General features: G+C 42.8%; 1 protein-coding gene across 1 annotated transcript in view; it reads left to right on the forward strand.

Annotated features, from left to right (window-relative positions):
• Positions 1-13,665, forward strand: part of Dnah11 (dynein axonemal heavy chain 11) — a 327,366-nt gene that overhangs the window by 254,302 nt on the left and 59,399 nt on the right. The gene's annotated exons all lie outside the window — the stretch shown is intronic.

Here is a 13,665-nt window from a genome sequence, read left to right on the forward strand (position 1 = left end):
AACAATGTGCCAGTCCCGAGCCAGGTGGACAGCAGAGACAGACAGTGGCCTCTGACCTCCACGTAGGCACCAAGACAGACTTATGGACAGTTCCTCGCTCATATAAACACACTCATGCGCACAGGTACACACATAAATCCTTACTAAACTTGCTCCATCGAATAGCTTTTTTTTCTTTTTTTTTTTCACATGCTTTTCTTCACTAGGGCATAATTTTAAAACTTCTCCAAACTCGTTCTTTTTGCCTCCCACTCTGTCTCCAAGGTGTCTCTCTCCTTCCCCGTCACTGAATTTCTCCTGAAAGTGGAAATGGCCAACTTAAGTAAGGGTGACTAACTCTTAGTCTCCAGTCAATTACTATGGTATTTCTTATACAGCTTCCCAAATAAATCACTTTAGAGTGACTGACAACTTATAATTGTTTAATAAACCAAAATTTACCCAGACATGCATTTAGAAAAATCTAATAAGCCACTTGACAAACTGCAACTCCTAACATAAATATAATTGTAGCTTTGTTTGATGTGGTAAAAGTACAGTGCAAAATCTCGGATGTTGCTGAAGTGAAATCCTTGTTATTAAGATGCTAACTCTATTATGAAGACCTAGAATTTTTGTCAGTGAAATATGTATTCTCTGAGCTTTAACATCAACTTGCAATGGCACAATTTATGTTTAAAAGATTTTAATGGTTTTCCATCACATATGTGTTTGAGTAATCTGAAATTGCTCAATACTGGTAAGTTTAAGACATGAAGGTGGTTGGAGTGACAGCTTCGGGGGCTCAAAAAGTTGGGGTTTGGAAACAAGACTGACAGAGACCATTAAGTTTCCTCACAGCATCAGCCCAGAACAACCTATCCCAAAGAATTATCTGAGGGGGCTGGAGAGATGGCTCAGAGGTTAAGAGCATTGCCTGCTCTTCCAAAGGTGTTGAGTTCAATTCCCAGCAACCACATGGTGGCTCACAATCATCTGTAATGGGGTCTTGTGCCCTCTTCTGGCCTGCAGACATACACACAGACAGAATATTGTATACATAATAAATAAATAAATAAATATTTTAAAAAAAGAATTATCTGACTGCATGATAACTCAGCAGGTCAAGGGGCCTGCCACCAAGCCTGTAACCTGAGTTCCATCCCTAGGATCCACAGGTAGGAGAGAACCAACTCCTGCAAATTACCCTCTTATTCCATGTTTATTCATATACATGTACGCCCACACACACTAAAAAATAAATAGTAACTAAAAATATTTTAAAGACCAAAGTAACATTTACTGAGTCTATGGCTTCTGTGGTGCCTTCTATCATCTTAGCTTCCATAATCAAGAAAATTTAATATGAGCCACAAAAATGTACCAAATGAAACCAGAGAGCTGGCTCAGTACTTAACAACGCTAGCTGCTCTTCCGGAACACTGAATTTGGTTCTCAGCACCCACATCAGGCAGCTGTCAACCACACTAATTCTAGTTCCAAGAGATCCAACACCTTCTTCCGGTTTCCACCAGCACCTGCACACATGTGGCATAGACATAAAACTAAAAAAAATAAAATCAAAAAAATGTGTGTAACAAATGATACTTATTGCACAAAGTTGTTGCTTTAGTAATCCTGGCTACTAAATCTGTGTGCGTTGCTTGTTTCAGGGTAAGATTAACTCTGTCTCGCCAGTTTTGCCTGCTTTCTTTCCACATACAGATGGATTCATGTTTCTTCAGGGACTGCAGTGCTAGTGGGGTCTGTATGCACCCTTTCGGCTGCCGAGTAAACCTCTAACTACTGCTGAATGCCAGTACTGGGGACTGCAGACCCACTGTGATGAGGTGCCCTGCTCACACAGACATGTCACACGTCCTTGGAGGAAAGCCCACTCATTAACAATGAAAGATGCTAACACTGAGTCCTTGCTTCCACAGTGGAGATATGAAAAGACTTTATAGAAAAAGTTACAGCCAATGACATTTATAGTCAGTGTAGGTCTCAAAAACCGAGTGGGCACTTATCAGATGGGCAGGTAGGGAAGGGAATCCTAGACAGAGAGTCCTAAAACCAAACAGCAAAACTCTCAAATTATGGACCAGTTCCTGAGCGCTGCAAATGGAATTCGGTTGGGTGAAGACTGTTGGGCAGGCAAGGAGGGCAGTGTGCTCAGGAGAGATGAGCCTTGAGGGGTAAGAAGGGTCCTGGACATGAGCTTCCATGACTGTACCGTGAGCTGGCTTATCCTTGTATGTATATTATTCATCCCTCAACCCAAACACAGTCAACAGGCCAGTTCCTGTCAATTCGAGTTGGCAACAGCAGCTGTGACCAACACTCCCTGCCCCCGCCCAGCATGATTTATAAGACATCTGCTGTGGAATAGATGTGGGGAGAAGAGAATGACGGCTTTGGCAGACATTGAAAGACAGAGGTGCTTTTTAAACACTCATTCTCCAAAGAGAAAGAGCAGTTGGCTATGTGAATATGGGGCTTAATCAGACTTTAGCTGACCCAGTAGACAGCGCACTTGGAGAAGTGTGGGTGTGATTATTTAGGGGGATGTTATCTTGTCAAAGAGCAGAGGGTACCTTTCTTCATATGAGGAGCATGGAGAGCGGGAGCTTAGCTAGTTTTTCTTGGATGCTATTTGACACAGGCAGTTCCATATATGGAGCCCTTGTTTCTTCCTTCTCATCTTTCCTTCTCTTCCTTTCCTTCTTCGGTGTTTTAGACAGAATCTCTTATATTCCAAATTAGCCTCACAGTCTCTGCATTGTGAGAGATGGCCTTGGACATCTGACACCGCTGCCTCCACCTCCTAAGGACTTGGATTTCAGGCACACACTGCCACACCAGGCTGTTGCTTAACAAACTTTCCCGACTCAATCGGCCCTGTCACCTGTAACATGAGGGCCAGCTTGTTGGGGTTTCTGTCCCACCCGGCACCCCAACGAGTCGGCAAACCCCAAAGAAAATCACACACAAGACTCCATAAGGTTATAAACTGATTGGCCCATTAGCTCAGGTTTCTTGTTAACTCTTATAGCTTATATTAACCCATTATTCTCATCAATGTTAGCCATATGGCTTGGTACCTTTTTCAGCAGGGGCAGCTTACATGTTGCTTCTTCAGTGATCTGGGCAGGAGTCGCGGAAGAGCTTCCTTCTTCCCAGAAGACATACTCCCAGTCTCTTTGCTCCACCCCTCTTCCTGTCTGACTTTTCCGCCTATATTGCCTACCTGGCCAATCAGTGTTTTATTATAATATGATTGACAGAATACAGACAATGCTCCCACACCAGTCACCTCTCCGTGGAATTCCTATAGTGCTATGTGTGCAATCCGTCTCTGACGCTGCCACCTTCTTAAACCTTAGCTATTTATGGATATGGGTGGCAATACATGTACATGACATTCCCGTAGTGGTCGGAGGACATCTTGCAGGAGCCCACTGTCTCCTACACCAGTGGGTCCTAGAGATCAAACTCAGATCATCAGGCTTGGTGAGGAGCATTTTAACCCACCAAGACATCTCATGTTTGATGCCTCATCCTGCATCTTTCCGCCTTTTTTGGTGTGTGTTCCAGTTCAACATGCTGAATTTTGTTCACTTCTGAACTCACTGTAAGATCTCTGTAGAGGGCAGTCATGTACTGTGTACCCCTAAAAGATGAGGTTAACCAGGGCAAAGATGGAGCAATGAGGCAAAACTCTGTTCTGTAACTGTGGCAGTTTAGGTATAAGGATAATGGAAAATGACTAAAAATATCAGTTAAGGAATTATTTAAATATATAGTGCTAAATAATGGAGTGGGAGAGTATAACAAACATCTGAACGGGGAAGAAAGCTGATTTTGCTTCCTGTGCGTACTCGCTACAGTTTGGTGATCTTGGGTTTCTCTTTTGATGAGTGTTCAGTGAGGAAATGCCCATGGATATTTAGGTCAGTGGGCAACTAAGAAATTCCTGTATAACTCTGTGAGTCATAACCCTCTGTTTAAGGGCAAGCTTATTCTAAAGTAATAAACAAAAACCAATGTTGTAGCAAACACCTTTTTTCTTTACTTTGAGACAAAAAGGAGATTAGATAGATAGATAGATAGATAGATAGATAGATAGATAGATAGATAGATAGATAGATAGATATTCTCTGATGATTAGTAATTAGAAGCTTTGCATTTTATGGGTTTTCCCTAAAAGTCTTATTCTCATAATTTATTTTAAAGGGGCTTTGTGTAGAACATGCTTCAGTGAATTTGACAGATGCAAACAAAAATTCTGACTGGAATGATGCAGCTAGACCTTAGTGAATTGTCAAAGACATAACTCTAAAGAACATTAACTCATAAACAAATAGCAAAAGATTCAAAAAACATTGAAATAAATGGCAAGGAACTGAGAGAATCTCTCACTGAAATTTAAGAATTCTATTTTTTTTAATGAAAATATGCTTATTAGTCACTTAGAGTCCCTCCCGAGTCATGAACTGTGATTGTTCACTTTCCTACCCTTTTCCGTTATATTTCTTATCATTTTAGCGAATTCCTTGTCTTCTTGTTTTAGGAATATCTTGCCTTGCTTGGCGACATGAATTTGGGTTTGCTGTGTGTATGTATACCACCCCATTTAACAGGAGGGGAGTTAATGCAGCACTCAGCCACTGGCTTAAGCTAGCTGCCCGAATGTCGCCAGGAGACTTTGAGAACTGTGCACAAGCTTGTTGGAATCCAGCATTGGGGAAGAAGTACTGAGCAGACATGCTTCAAATCTTAGTCTATCTATTCTAGGATGCAGATTGGTTCAGGACCTGTAAGGCCAAGTTCTCAGCACAAAGATTTATCTGTCTCAGGGAAACAGAAGGCAAGGAATAAGGGACAAAAGCAGGCATAGAGGACAGTGAAGAAAGAAAGGGGAACCAGGGACAGAGGCAGGGTATTTGTTCTGGAGAAAAAAGGACGGCCTCTGAGTAGAAAGGAGGCAGACATGGCCCATAGGTGAATGGTGGTTTGTAAAGGTGAGATGGGAACCTTTCACCACATCCCACGTTAGGATGAGGTGCTTAATTATAATTGGGCGTGTTAATTAGGTGAACCAAATAGAACTTTTGATTGCTGGATTTCAATACTTTGATAGCTGAACCAAAGCCTCACAAGGAAGGATTGACCAAATAAGGTAGTACACCTTGGGGCTAGCTTCAGGATGTGATCTAACAGTTTTTAGCAGGGCAAAGGAATTGGGGAGAAGAGCAAGGCCTGCCAGAGCCACAGGCGTGAGTGGGTTAGTGTCCTTCCTTCCCACCTTTTTGTTTTATTATTGGGTGACTGGGTATTGGGCAAGTGAGTGTCGTTCTCTCCAGCTGCTTCCTGCTGACCTTGCAGCATTGTTGTTAAGGGACCCAAGGAAGCTGGGTGCTGGTTAAGGTTAGGAAGAATAGGCTATGTCAGTTGATGTTCAGGTTTTGTGTTACATTCTGAGGCTAGGATCATGTAGGATTCAGCCTCACAGACTATTGTGTTACATGTAGTCTGTGAGGCTGGATCAGATGTAGATTCTGAGAAGACTGCTTGACCTGTAGTCTGTAGTTGGTTTGAAATCTGTTGGAACAGATAGAATAGGAACAGAGGTAAAATTAAGGAGTTTAGAAAAAGAACTTTCTCTTAGATGTTCATTTGATACTGCTAGGTTCACAGTCCTGGCAGCTGGGAAGAGGAGTCCCAAGACCAGGGAAAGGGGGAGTAGACAGCAGGCAGGAAAACGTAGGCTGTTGGTTGGCAGGAGTACTTTTCTGGAGTTTGAGTGTTCTTAAGAGTGTTCAGGACAATTTAGACGGGATATATGAGGTTAACTGGGGAGCAAAAGTTATCTGAAAACAGGATCCGGTTGTGTTGGGGAGAATACAATTTGAGGTTTTTGTTACATCAGAACAGTTTTTCCTGGGATGTTCAGGTAGGTTCTAAAATTGAGATATTTTGGGCACATAGATGATTGGGGAGGTTTTTGTTAGCTGGTGAGAGGGATGGTCTGTAGCAGGACTTGGGGGTTGGGGTGGACAAGTTGAGAGAATCTGTCTTTGGTTCCCAAGGCGGAGGCCAAGGGATCTCCAGTGGGGGTTGGGCCTTAGTGACCGGAGCACCACTGACAAGAGGGTCTGCAGCCACGACCAAGGGAGATCAATGAAGGACACACAGAGAAAGCAGTCGGAGGCCCTGAGAGAGGAGTTAGGGAAGCTGTGGAGAGAGTTTGCTAGACGACCTTGACCCAAATGTGGGCTTGGTCATGAGAGTTTGTGTGTGTGCTAGAAAGGAGACAGCTTGGGCTTACCTATGTCTCATATGCGGGAGCATAGCAATTGTTCAGAATGGTTTATACTGAGGACTTCTGGACAGTTAAGGAATTTAGGAGAATAAGTTGGAGGTGGATGGTTGGCCATCATTTGGGCAGAGGAAAAGGAAGAGTGTGAAAAGAGAGATGAGATTTGTAGGGGAACTGGTGATCTTGAGATATTGATAATGGAGAGGTCGGTCTGATGTGGCCATGTGACAGAAATAAACCATCCCTATAAAAAGTGTAGGCAGAAGTAGCTAGAGGACCCTCTTGTGTAGAGAGGGATGGGGAGGAGGTCTTGGAGAGTTTGGGACAGGAGTGTAGGAGACCTGGGGAAGTCAAGGCCTAGGGGTGAGTGTGCGTGGCCTGTGGGGGGACAGGCAAGGAATATAAGTGATGAGTTTTGAGAAGAGAAGTCTGGGGAGAGAAAACGTGAATCTGGAAGGAACAATGGAGTCCTTTGTAAGTTAGGAGTTGAGGGAGCAAGTGGTGGGATTAGACTGTGATTGTGAGGCGGCTTTGGTTATTGTGGGAAGTTTTATTGAACACTTTAAATGCCATATTCATCAGGTCTCTGAGGAGTTTGAGAACTGTTATCTATTAAATGTACCTGGAGTAGACAAACTTTGCTTATAGTTACTTGTTTCAAAGGTTTAGCTTTGAAAACATACATATATACACACATACACATATACACACATATATACACACATATATGTATGCATATATATATATACACATACACACACACATATTTATGGTTTATTTATGTATCTAATCATGACTATAAGTATAGTAATGAACATGTTAAAGAATATGCTTATTTATGAGGTAACTGATAATTAACTTGTATGTTTTAATTATCATTAACAGTTTATAATAAATTTTATAAGATTTTTATAAGATCAGGTTTTATAAGATCAGGACTTGTAGCTTTATCCCTATTAAGTTTGAATCTTAAGTCTGGGCTGTTTATCAGTCTCTATGTTTTTCTTTGTGTTTCAAAGACAAGTCAATGTTAAAAGGTTAAAAAGCGAGGGGGCCCGGGGACTCCCCATTCTCTAGCAATCCTTTGTTACAGTCCTGGACAGGAAGACCAGTGTGCTGACCTCCCACTGAGAGCCCCAGTGCTCACAAGTTCCCAACTGTTAATAGGATTTTTATTTATTTTACTTGTTTATTTGGGGAAGGGCTTTTAAAAACACTGTTAGCTTATTTTTGTTAATAATAAATGTATGTGAAATGTTTATGATATACAGCATAGTCCAAAAGCTGAAGTTCATTAAAAATTGGACTGTTGTGGAGTATGAAGTAATGAATACTAATTGCTCCTTTCATGTCTGACAGCTCCCTGTGGACCAGTACATCAGCCTAGACTTTAATTTGGTTCGAGTAATGGTTTCATCAATAGTGCATTAAATCTGTGTTTGAGAAGATATACAGTTGAACCTGACCCACACCGTAGATACCTGCCATAAAAGGACCACAGGCTGTCAACAGCTGGATAATTACAAATAATTAAATCCACCTAACTCCAGACAATCCTAATTTTTTATAAAATATATCTTAACATATCAATCGACAGAAAACATATCTGGGAAGATTTATCAACATGTATTTTTTCCAAAGCAAATTTACTGGCCTACCTATCAGAGAAGCTGCTGAACTGTGAAGCATCCTTTCATAATTCTATCACGTTAATCTCTCAGATCCCCGCAGTGTGATGGAAGTCAGTTCTGAACGTCAATCTTGTCCACAGTAACCCCACTGCAAGATGGATGTTCATTTGTTTCTCAGGAAATAAATATTTTTAAAGATAATTTTTACCTCTCCCTGCATTAACTCCTCATGCATTCTTTGAACCATAGTCTGTCTTAGAAAGAGACCCAGAATTGACTAACACGTGTAGTAGCTATTTGATAAAGATTTTCATTTTACAAAAATAATACAGGAAAACGGAACAACCTTTTGTTGACATTTGTTTTACAGTGACTTTGACTGGCTTTCCTCACAAAGAATTGTAGACAGTTTGCAGTTAGTAATATTATGTTGGTGCTGTAATATAATTATGTCATGGTAGCGGTAGCCCTGTCTGGAGAGGCCTCAAGTAAGACCCACTTTGTGACTTTACTCTTGTTCTCCAAAAATAGAGCTCGACATTCTAGTCTCCCCACCTTCTAAATTCAAAATAAAGTTTTATTGTCAGAAAAAACTCGACAACACCTTTTCCATCCTGAACTCCGTCCAGGCTGTAGAAGGAAATAGAAAGTGTCACAATGAAGCAGGCCTCACTGTCAAGGGATCGGACTCCCAGATTTTATCTGAAAATGATTGACAACCCTGTCAACAGATTTCAAAGAAACAAAGAACTTTGGATTCTTTTCTTTCAGAAAAGCAGTCTTCCAAAACAACCAACATGAATGGACCCAGAATCTCTATGGTATATTTCAATATGGAGAGACAGAGAGACAGAGAAAGAGAGAGACAGAGAGAGAGAGAGAGAGAGAGAGAGAGAGAGAGAGAGAGAGAGAGACAGAGAATGTGTGTAAGTGATGTGTGTGTGTGCACGCGCGCACGTGCGCATGTGTGTGTGAGTACACGCGCATGTGCATTTATTCCAAGGGAGGTAATTTTCTTTTAGCTTGTTTCTTTCCTTGTTGTTCTTCTGTGCGGTGTTATCTGGAGTACTAAACATCCTTCTTGTTTCGTTTTAAAATTCCGACTGAAGTCAGCTTTTACCCAGAGGGACGTGCTAGCTCTTTGAACTCACTTGGGTGAAGGGGACAAGCAGATTAACTCATTTCTCCTCCTCCTGGGGCTTCATCGCTCACCTTCAGGGCTCTCCAGCTGTGAGGCTTTCAAGCAAAGCCTTTCGGGAGAAACTGGGTTTGACCAACTAGCACCGCCCTTCCTGCTGGGGTTGCTAAGTTACGGCGCAGTGCTCCGCTCCACACACCTGAGCTTTTTGGCTATACTCTCAGCACTGACTGCAGGAACTCATTTTAAACAGCAGGGTGGACCGGAAGGCTTTTAGATGTCCATTGAAAAGTTGATTTCTTCTCTGGAGTGTGCTTTTAAGAGCAAGTAGTGGGTCTCTGTTATTTATTTACCACAAAATATACTTTCTATCTTTACCTGAATTTTCCAAGTTAGAAAAAGAATGTTCTGTAGAATACAACACAATATCTTAGGCCGTTTCTCTCCAGACCTCAAATCCTACAAATCCTTTTGCAAGAGTCCACCTGCAGCCTTCCCAGTGAAGACACCGACCAGCTACAGAAGTCCATCTTTAAACAGATTATGCTGTGTTTGGTTTTGGGTGACTGTTAAAAGTAGTGATGGCATCTGCTTTGGTACCAAAGAAATCTCAGAAATCTGTGTAGGAGTCTGTCATTCAAAACAGATAACATCTCAGCCTTAAGATGCTGTGGGAGACTGGCTCCAGTAAGTGTAATAGGCTCCTTTGTGTTCAAAAGGGCATGCCAGGGATTGAGACTCGTCATTCTGTGAGAACCAGTGGTGAGTACCTTTAATGTCAGCACTTGGAAGACAAGAGGCAGGCAGAGCTCTGTGAGTCCAAGGCTAGCCAGGTCTACATAACTCTAGGCCACCTCGGCATATATGGGGAGATCCTGTTTCCAAAAAAGGAGAGAGAGAGAGAGAGAGAGAGAGAGAGAGAGAGAGAGAGAGAGAGAGGAAGAGGAAGAGGAAGAGGAAGAGGAGGAGGAAGAAGAAGAAGAAGAAGAAGAAGAAGAAGAAGAAGAAGAAGAAGAAGAAGAAGAAGAAGAAGAAGAAGAAGAAGGGAGTGAGGGAGGGAGGGGAGAGAGAGAGAGAGAGAGAGAGAGAGAGAGAGAGAAGAACTCCACATTTATTTTTGTTTTAAAATTGTTTTGGAGAAGGAAAGCAATTTTTATTCAAAACTCAGAATGAAGATGAACAATGATAAGGTTTGGGGATGAAGGGAGACTGGAATTCAGGACCAGAGAGCATGGTCTAGAATATTTTATGACATTCTCCATATTTCTTTTTTAAACTTTCATAAAACATATTCTAAAAACTCTGTAGACAGGTAAAAGATTATGCACCAACTGGCAGAGTGAGGACACACTTAGAACTGGCATTGAATGCATAGCATCCCCTCTTCCCCTGTCTCCTCAAGCCCAGCTCCTCTCAAATTCGGTGTTATTCTCTTTCAGTCTCTCTACCTGTCACACATGCATGTGCAAGCACACACACACACACACACACACACACACACACACACTGCCTAATACAGAAATACAATCTGATGCGTCCATTTACTGCCACTTGTAGTATATGATTTCAGGACCGGCCGCTAAGCACTGGATAGCAACTTTGAGGCTCATCCCTGGGAAAATTATTTCTCCTACTCTTAGTATGCCCATAGTTCTCTGACTATGCACGGGGGCCCTGTAGTGTCCATATCTGTGCTAGCATGTCTGTGGGTGCACCTCTTCAGGTCTTGCTTGGGCAGTCATGTTGAACTATCATGAATCCTAGAATGAATCATGTCTAGAAAATATAATCTCATAGCAGATTTCCTGGTCCTGTGGCCCTTAAAATCTTTCTGCCCCTCTTCTGTGATATTCCATGAACTTTAGTAGCAGGGGTTGAGTGGGCTGTATTTGGGGTGCTGTGGTTTCTGTGGTGAGTGACGGGAGCTACACTGCTCTGTGGAGAAAGACGAGTGAGTGAAAGAAGAAATAAGAGCAAGGAAGGGCGTGACTGGTCGCAGGTGCCGTAGACTAGCAGGTTTATTGCAGATAAAAGGGAGAGCAGAGCAGAGGCAGGGACATCTGGGACAGTCCAGGATGGACATAGCCAGACTGAGCCAGGCCGTGGGAGGAGAGTGGGAGGGGAGAGGGGAGAGGCCAGGAAGGTAAGGGGTAGGTGAAAAGGCCAAAAGGCACTGGCATAGCAAAATGGCTGGATTGTATAAGGAAGGCAGCTGGGGGAGGGAGGCCCAGCCCCTGGGCTGGAGAAGTCTAAGGTAGGGAGTAAGGTATGCCATCCAGGAGGACCTGTAGCAGGTAGACTAGGGGATCCTGGGAGAGCCTGGCAAGTACTATCCACTCTGATATGTTAAATCTGCACCTCAGCCTTTTGTCTGGGGTCTGGTACCTAACATCGAGTGTCTTCATTCAGAATCATTAATTCCACTAAATATCCTTTGTTTTTCCTGGAAGCCAGAGGTCTGTAACTTTCATGTAAATTGTATGACTTATTTTTAAAAGGTATAACTTAAGTAATTCATACAATAAATGTATTTACTAGAAATCACAGATCCTAGACTAGGTTCAGGCACTTGAGTAATTACATCCATCTTCATCCACAAACAGAGTTCCTAACCGCAGGTCTGCAGGCCCTGTGCTCTGCGCCGTGTTTGCTCTCAGGTCAGCTGTATCCTTCATGTCAAAGTAGCTTGCAATGTGATACAGTGAAATAGATTTTACACTGATTGTCTAGAGACCGGGGTCCTAGTAGACCCAGCTCTGCCATGCAACAGTGACCTTCGGCAAGTCATGGACTCTGGGTCCATAAAAAAGATCTAGAGGGGCCAAGCTCTCCCTAAAATTACCACTCCACCAGGTGAGTCAGACTGCCCTTGACTCACATGTCCTGGCCAATTAGACCATAGTGTCTGTCCTGGGAAGGATCATCTCATTTTAGTTCTGAGCTGTACTAATAAGTCTCTCACCTCCAAACCATCTGATCTTATCCAGCAGGAAGGGGTGGGGGAGCTAGCTCCTCGGGAGGGTGTAAAAAATGCCCTCCATGAGCACCTAACGGTAGCACAGATTCAGGAGTTGAACCACACATGAGTCTCAGTGTAACGCTGGGGTGGGGACAACAGAATACTCTGTTCTTGAGGACTTTGCTTGGGTACTGGGAAGTCATAGAATGCGAATGTTTGCTCTCCCGCTGCTCTGGTGGATGCTGTCTGGTTTTAGAGTCTTCAAATCAGAAGAGAGTGTTAACAGTCTGTTTAATTTTCCCAGACAGGAGATTAGCCAAAAATTAACCTAGCAGCAATGATAAAACCCACTGTGTCATTATGCAATTTTTGCCTTTCATAGATCATAAACACCCCAATTGAGGGTAATTTACTGTCCCTGGGAAACCTAAAGCTACCAAATGATGCTTTTGAGCAAGGTGTAAAAACCAGTTTAAAGGCAGTTCTCTTCTGCAGCATACCCCCACCCTCCAGTAACTATTTTCTTTATAATTTATTATTTATTTAGTGTGTGCTTATTATTTACTATTTAATTTATTGTTACTTATTGTATGTGCCTTAATATGGAAGCTAGAATTTGATACTATTGCCTCCAATTGCTTGCCACTTTAATTTTTTGAAATTGAACGAGGGGTTTACCAATTCAGCTAGCTGGCTTCAGTTTCCTTCTCCCCGGTCATCAGTGCAGGCATACACCCCCACAGCTATCTGTATGACTGCTGAGGAGCAGACTTGGGTCCTCCTGTTTGCCTGGTGAGCACTTTGCTACCTGAACCATCTCCAGCCCCGTCACACTTCATAGGGAAAATCAGACCCAGAAAAGCAGATACACACCCTGGCTCTTAAACCGGTGTTTGCAGATGCCTCATGGTACCCGTAGGTCCACAAGTGCAATCCAGAGCTAACCGGGAGTGCATTGCAGAGCCCTTGCTGTAAAGCAGATGTTTGACTAAATATTTAATCAGCTGGAAACTTCATTGTGCCCAACAGTGACTCCTGAGAAGTCTGTGTTTAATGCTGGCCTTTCTCTTGGACTGTCCTTGAAAGTCTGGAGAGGCGTTATGGTGATAACCTCTAGTGATCAGAACCACTGGTTAGTGTTGATCTTCAAGCAGAAATCATACTACCACACTCTCTAACGGGACCTCTAGAGAGGAAACAGGCCAGTTGCTGTCAGGGTGAACCCATGAGAACGAATGACTTTAGAGGTTTAAACAAGGAGAACATGGAACAGACGGAACTCCAGAGAGCTGATACCCTCAGATTCATTTTCAACAAGCATTGACCAGTGTCTGCTCTAGAGAAATTCTTCCTGAGGCCAAAACACTATCTGCAGACACAGACAGAGTCTTCTTTGCGATACTAGAACCAGAAGTATTTCAGTTTGAGATTTTTTTTAAAAAAAAATTTGGGGTTATTGCATAGACATATATTGGGGATGTGACCCCAGTACTGAGTCATGAAATCTTTGTATGTGGCACACACACCTGACACACCTAGGCTGCTGGTGCTCCCACACGTGTTCTATTGTGCATGTACTTGGGCCACAGCCCTTCACAGGTGTCAAGGATGGGATTTGCCTTGTGAGATCCTATTG

The sequence above is a fragment of the Myodes glareolus genome, chromosome 11 (assembly GCF_982192425.1).
Source record: "Myodes glareolus chromosome 11, mMyoGla1.1, whole genome shotgun sequence".
Taxonomy (NCBI): domain Eukaryota; kingdom Metazoa; phylum Chordata; class Mammalia; order Rodentia; family Cricetidae; genus Myodes; species Myodes glareolus.